This window comes from Conger conger, chromosome 2 (genome assembly GCF_963514075.1).
Source record: "Conger conger chromosome 2, fConCon1.1, whole genome shotgun sequence".
Taxonomy (NCBI): Eukaryota; Metazoa; Chordata; class Actinopteri; order Anguilliformes; family Congridae; genus Conger; species Conger conger.
Window position 1 is genome coordinate 70,607,359 of NC_083761.1, and position 7,205 is coordinate 70,614,563.

Below are 7,205 nucleotides of genomic sequence, written 5' to 3' on the forward strand. Positions count from 1 at the left end.
GGGAGCCGAAGATTGGAGAATAGGACCATTCAGAAAGTAGGTCAGCCACTCCCCGCTCCCTGTCGCCCCTCCCACCCAAACGCCTTCCTCCAGAAAACACATTCTCTCCCCTACAACCTCACGCGAACCCTCTCCGGCAAAGTATTCACAGCCGGTTTGGCTGAGAGGCCACGGCGGAGGGTGAGGGCGGGGCCTGGTTAAACTAGGCCATACACGCTCCTGTCCCCTCCCCTCCTGCCTCATTCACTCTCCACCACAGGAGCTCCACTCCCCTCTCGCAGAATCCACACCTTATACAGCTCTAATCAAAGACCGAAGAAACATGTCATGTTTTTTACAGCCTCCATTTCTCTCAGGGAATGCTTTCCTGCAGGTTATGCAACTTGGCTTTTATAACATTAACAGTTGGCCTGTTCTTAAGAAATTAGTCTTTGGGGGATAATGAACGACCTTGGAGCACAGATCCATTTAAGGAGCCCTAAAACACTGTGAGGTGTATTTGCAGCTTGGAGTTTAAGACGGTCTGGGGTGGGGGCAGGGGTGAATTGTAACATTTCAGCAAAGGACTTTTTCAGCTGTCCAGTTAAGCCCTTGAGAGCACTGGAACATGCTTTCTGTGGTCACGGGGCTATTTCAGGGCCTTGCTCGATAGAGTGCCAAGAGGCAAAAAAGCACCACACTTCCCCAACTGACAGATCCACTATCCGCGCGAAACCCAGCGTAGACTCCCTGGACCTGGGACAAATCATGTGTTCAATGTCCAAATGAGACCCAAGTGAAGCTCTTGTCCTCAGTTTCTCCTGTTGAACCCCACAACTAAGCCTGAAGAAGAGGCCATCTTTTCAGCAAACAGATGATGCAATCTGATAATGACTGACCAGGGCCAGTCGGGTGTTCTGGCTATTACCTCATACAGAATCATTCCACTTGGGTAAGCGCTGTTGACATAACAAAGCAAACAGCCTAGAAAATCCATGAACCCACTGTGTTTTTGGAAGAGTGGGTTAATCATTTACAGTTGCTTGGGTGTTTTGAATTCTTTCTACTGTTTTCCACGAGAGAGAAAAAAAAATTCATAATCTAGACAGCCACTCCCAAAAGAAAAGAAACGTATTCTATTTTTGATGGGAGATTGCAAATGGTAAAATAATAAGGACTGCAGGCACTGAAACAGAATTTGCTTTGTCTTTGGAGAATATCTGTTTGTATGCACTGCTTCCTGGTGGAGTTGTGCCCAGCAAAGCTCGACGGTGCGGAACAAGGAGAGCTTTGATCGCCTTCCTGCCAGCGAACCAATCCCTGCCAAGGCAGCCACACCTGCCGGCCTGACCCGTCGGCTTATTTACACAAACATTGAGTCTCCCAGACCACTCTGACTGCACCAATCACGTTTTATGAGTGATTCTTTCCTCTCCGCTACCCGCTACAGGAATCTGTTTCAGCGAGTCGAGAGCTGTTTTCTCCACCACTCCCTCGGCCCCGTTCATCCCTGGCTGGGTTCAGTAATGTGCAACACGGTAGCTCTGCAGGTTACTGTGTTACAATTCCCTGTTTCAGAGCAGGGGTTAGTGGGGTGGTGGAGGCATTCTATTAGGCACTAGAATTAGGTCAGATCAGGTATTATCCTCCTAAGACCTGCCACTGAATTTCTGTCCCCTGGAGGGGTCATAAGTCTCTTAATCTCAAGAGCCATATATTTTACTGCGCGGCAAGGGACATTTGATAAACATCGAAGCATTGACATTAAAAAAAAATATTCATTCCAACATTTTTTTGTTATCTAAGACACTTGTATTAAAATACCTCTCTTTCTTTTCTGCTGGGTCTCAGGAGGTTAAAAAACAAATTACTGTCTGGGCCTGCAGCTCATATTGCACCTGAAGAGCAGTTATACTGGAACTGCAGTCGCAGTTATTTGGAGGTGCTGACAGCTATATTAAAGTAGCAGTGATTGGGCCCCGGCAGTGAGGCGATGAAACCGGAGGCAATAATACGTAAGGAGGAAAAGAATCTGGATGATTTGGAGCGTGAGATATTCAGCAGATGTGAAATGTGAAGCAAGGCAGTCGGGTAAGTGGACTGCAATGAATCAATTCCAGATTATGCAACAGTAAATAGCCCCTAGTGCATCAGCATCCTGCCTGTGACGAAGGTTTGAGAAATAAAAATAGACTCAGAAGCATCAGCTCCTAATGAATCACGGCTCGGTGCATAGAAAAGACGCAAAGACATAAAGCCAAAATATAGCTAAGGCAGCCACCCCTATAGGGCTCAGCTCAAACATGAGAGGAGCAGAATGCTAATAATGGTTCTCCCTTCAGTCTTCTTGCGGCGGAGAAGTGTATTTCTCTTGAAGAAGAGGTGTTATGAGACCATATTAACTACCGACTGCTTCCTGTAGGGAACACGATATCTTCCTCTGGCGAACGGTCTACCAATCTGGAGCTGTGAATTAAAAACAAGTACAGCATACTGCTGCCAATAATGCACGAGTACAGAGCGACTAAAGGCTGCAGGGCATTGTGGAACTCTTTTTCCTGAACAGAAAAGAGAGATGCGGTCGGTGCATAGGAGGGGTCAAAGGTCATCAGAAGTGCCGCTGACCTCACGGCGCACCTGTGGAGAAAACATGCAGGCATTCAGGGGATAATTTTACGGCAAATTCCTCAATAATTATTCCTTCAACAGTGTTTTATTGCTTTCTTAAAAGTCTGTGGTGTCCCTGGGCAAAGAAAGAAATACAGTCCCCTCCAAAATTACTGGAACAGCAAGGCCAATTCGCAAGGTCAATTTGTTTTTGCAAGACACTGAATACATTTGGGGTTGAGATAAAATTATGAACATGAGACAAGAGTTCAGAATTTCAGCTTTCTATTACACCTAGAAACTATTTTTATCTCTCCATTGGAACACAGAGTATTTCAGTAAATGAAAGTAAATAACATATAATATTTGATAGCATATATCTTGCTAGCAATAACTGCGTCAAGCCTGCGACCGATTGACACCAAACAGTTGCATTCTTCTTTTGTAAGGCTTTTCCAAGCTTTTACTGCAGCCTCTTTCACTTTTCCCCCCTAATGAAGTCCTTTGTTGTGTTGCCAGTGTGTTTTTGGTCATTGTCTGGTTTATTGGGAAGTTCCTCCCAATAAATTTGGACACATTTCTCCTTAAGTTAGCAGACAGAATGTTTTTGTAGAAGTCTGATTTAATCCTGCTGCTACCATCATGAGTTACATCAATGAAGATTAGTGAGCCCACCCCAGAAGCAGCCATGCAAGCCCAAGCCATGACACTTCCTCCATCGTGCTTCACAGATGGGCTCGTATGTTTAGGATCATGAGCAGATCCCTTCTTTCTCCTCACTTTGGCCTTTCTTCCATCAATTTGGGAGAGGTTAATCTTGTTCTCAGTCCATAAAACCTTGTTCCAGAACTTTTGTGGCTCATCTCTGTGCTTGATGCAGTTATTGCAAGCAAGGGATATGCTACCAAATATGAAGTGTTATTTACTTTCCATGTTGGTTTATCTTTCCTAACACAAATGCAGGCAAAATCTATGGCTAAAACCAAGAGTAGACTTCCAGAACTATTTACTGTTTAACCAATTAATCTAACCGGACACATCTGGGCAACAAGAAACTATACTTTTGCTCACCTAAAAATTGGGTGGTCCGATACAAACGGTGATATGTTCTAAATTGTTTCACAAATCAAGACAAAAATACCAGGAAATTCAGATCTGTCATCTCATGTACATATTTTGACCTCAAACTCAACTGTCATCAGTGTTCCCTGTTTTCTCCCAATTTAGTAGCGAATTGTACTCTGTCTATTCTAATTGCCTGTGTGTTAGCCAGGGATACGCCGCCTACACCCCGTCCCTTGGCGACCCGAATGTCCCGCCTGCAACCGGCGTGCGGGGTGCTGTTCTATGCGGCGATCTCACTAACCCCTCTTGCCCTCGGAGCGGGAGCCTATTAATGCCGCTCCATGCGAGTCGGCCAAGCTCAGCTTTGGCAGGACCGGGAATTAAACCCCCGGTCCTCCGGTGTGCAACCGCAACCAACTGACTGAGCAGAGAGAAATATTTTGAATCAGACAGGACTGGGCTGCGGTCCAGCAGGAAGGAAATTGAGTTTGTTTGCGGGTATGGCTTTTCCAGCCTGTCCAGACTGGAGCGAATAAGCGGCCCCTTTTACAGATCCCACCCAACCCAGGAGTAACTTCCGCCGTCGTACAGACATACATTGAAATCATATTAATCTCCGAAAACACGTAATAAAAAGCAGCAGGGATTGGGTGTGCGGGCGGGTGGGAAAAATTCCCTGCATTCCAGCAGAGCTGTATGGCACATATTTGCCTTTGTGTGCGCTGGGCCCGGGACACAAGCCCGGCTTTGAGCGCACGGAGTGCGGTGGCACAGCCCCAGAGGTCAGCCTGCGTGCACGGAGCTCCGCGCTCGACCCACGTCATGCGCCGTGCACGGGAGGGGCCCCGCCGCCCTGCTCACTCAGTGCACACAGGAGGGGCACTGCCACCATGCTCACTCAGTGCACACGCTCGGGAGAATTTTCCTTCCATTGACGTATTATTATTTATTATATTTGTTTCTGCGGCAATAGTGAATCACATTCTACAGCGATGGGTGATTATACCCCGACGGCTGGTGCATTTTCTATTCCCATTTCAATTCAATCAGTTCCCCAAAAAAGAATGACAATTAAACTCGGTTTGATTGAAAATGGCATAATGTTCTCTGGGACATTTTCAGTTAATTACCATCTAAATTAATTTCCTGACCGACTGAAGTTCAATGGATTTAACACAGCATAAAAATGTTTTTTGGGGGGAATTTAAAAGAAAACATTAGCAAGTTTTGCAGGGTATAGAACAGGAAACGGGCATGGGGAGGATTTTATTTGCAGCGAAGAAGGATTCAAGAATGAGAGGCACCCAGAGTTAGTGGCAGAAAGACTGTCTGAAGTAAGATATCCTTTATAGGTCAGAACAGCAAAGCTCCCCTCAGGCCAGGAAGCTCTGACCACAACAAGTAGTACAGCAAAAGATTCCAGTCTGTAGGCCTAATCCTCAGTGCCTGTGGATGCTGGCACACATCCCTCAAACTAAGGCTCTGCCGTGCTCCATCCCTTTCATCTGAATGTGCGTGTAAAGCGCGCAAGCTTTTGGGAATGTGCTTGTGCGCCATTTCACACTGCACTGCAACTGCCACAATGAACAGGTCCATGACCCGCGTGATCCACGGAACAGCTGTGAACTGATCTCGTAAATGCAAGGTTGTGGGTTTGATTTCTGGGCGAAGCACTGCTGGTGCCTCCTTCAGCAGCATTCTTCGGTGTATTTCTAACCGTCATTCTAAGAATTAAACAAATAGGTCTGCCAAAACAGATAATGTCTCTGTTATCCCCGAGAGCTTTTGGAATGGTATGGAAACTGAATCTCTAACTGAAAGGCTTTGTGTTTGATTCCCCGTTGGGGAGATGCCACTGAAGCCTTCACCAAGGCTGACCTTCAGTAAAACATCCATCTGTATAACTGGATTGAATGTAAGAAATTAAATCAGTGTAAGTGGCTCTGCTAAAGAGTGCTAAATGGCGTAATGTTTAAAGCTTTTTAACAATTTGGCAGCCAATGCAAGTCTGTATATCCAATTATCCCCCAGCAATGTCCAATTAATCCCAGTGGTATTCAGGGGTGAACCCCACTTCACGGGACACAAGTGAGAGTGCAGTATCACAGCTTTCCTCCAGAACACGAGGCTCAGCCACCTGTTTCAACTCGCACAGGGTGGAATCAAAGGAAGACCACTCATATGCAGCTGGTATGCAGACCGTGGCTGCCCAGCAGGTTTGTAAAATGGACACAGGCCGACTGAACCTACCCATACCCTGGTGGACGCAATTATCAATTACACCCGCCCGGAACTATCAGCCACAGCCGGCACTGGCTCGAACTGGATTCTAAGCGACACCGTGGGACTCATCCATGCACCACAGCACAGCGCCTCGACTGAACGAGCCACTCAGCAGTCGTGTGGACGTATACGGCGGTCGAATGGCAGGCCCAGCTCGCTGCTGCCCGACTCAGTCACGCCGACCCTCTGCCTGCATGAGGCCCGAACAACAACACAGGGCCACCGCAAACCCCCTCACCCGCAGTGTGTGACACGTGACCCCCCCCCATAAAATAGACACCGCTTTCACACGGGCTTCAGTGGGCAATGATAAACCTTGAATCTTATCTTTATTCGCCCATAAATGTGTGACAGGGAAATGAGCCCTGACAGGTATCTTGCCGGTAAAAAAGTTTTTTGTTTTTTTTGTATCAACTGTTTCTGGTGGCCACAAGCCCAGATTCTTCCCCCATGACATGGCAGCACACTAACCCGATTACCTCATAGATTACTGTCAACAACTCCTCCATCTGTCTGCTGTAGTTCAATTAACTGGAATTAGTGTAGAGTTCGCCACACTTACACATGCTCGTAGCTGATGGAGAGCATATTTATCATATGCTTAAGCATAAAATCCCCTCCTTTTGAACCATATGCAGACATTTTCGAGAGATTACGTTTCAAATCTGCCATTCTGTATTGCCATTGGCTATTACTGAATTAGAAAATGGGGGCAAGAGGCATTTAACTAGAAATTAAATTTTAGGAGCACTGTTTAAAGAAAGGTCAATGTGCCTTTTTGTTTTTGCTTACTGAAGGTAAAATAAAAAAACCCTGACCCAGAATGTTACCAAGCAGACTTTTAGCCTCAGCGGGAATTCAACAGGCGGCCGTCTTTAATTCACTGTGTCAGGCATTACAACAGCATCGCACTCATTGCCAAGCAACTGAAAGGGCTGAGACCTGGCGATGACGACATTAACAACCGCACAGCGAGAATTTGAGCTCGGAAGAAGCGGAGGATCCTTGAAATACTGATGTGACAATAGAGACTTAGAGCCCCCTCCTCCCCCCTCCTGCCCCATAATCCAAATAACTTGAGCAAGCGAGCAGTGTCCATGTGACCCAGTGCTCACATGCAGCAGGGACACAATGTGTTTACTGGAGCACCTTGACCACAGCCGCAGGAGAGCAGCACAGGGGAGGGGACTCACCGTAAACAAGGCTTTATCCCGTACAGGAGCCTCAGCCTTTACTCTGTCCACAGAGTATGCGTCACTTCATTACTGACT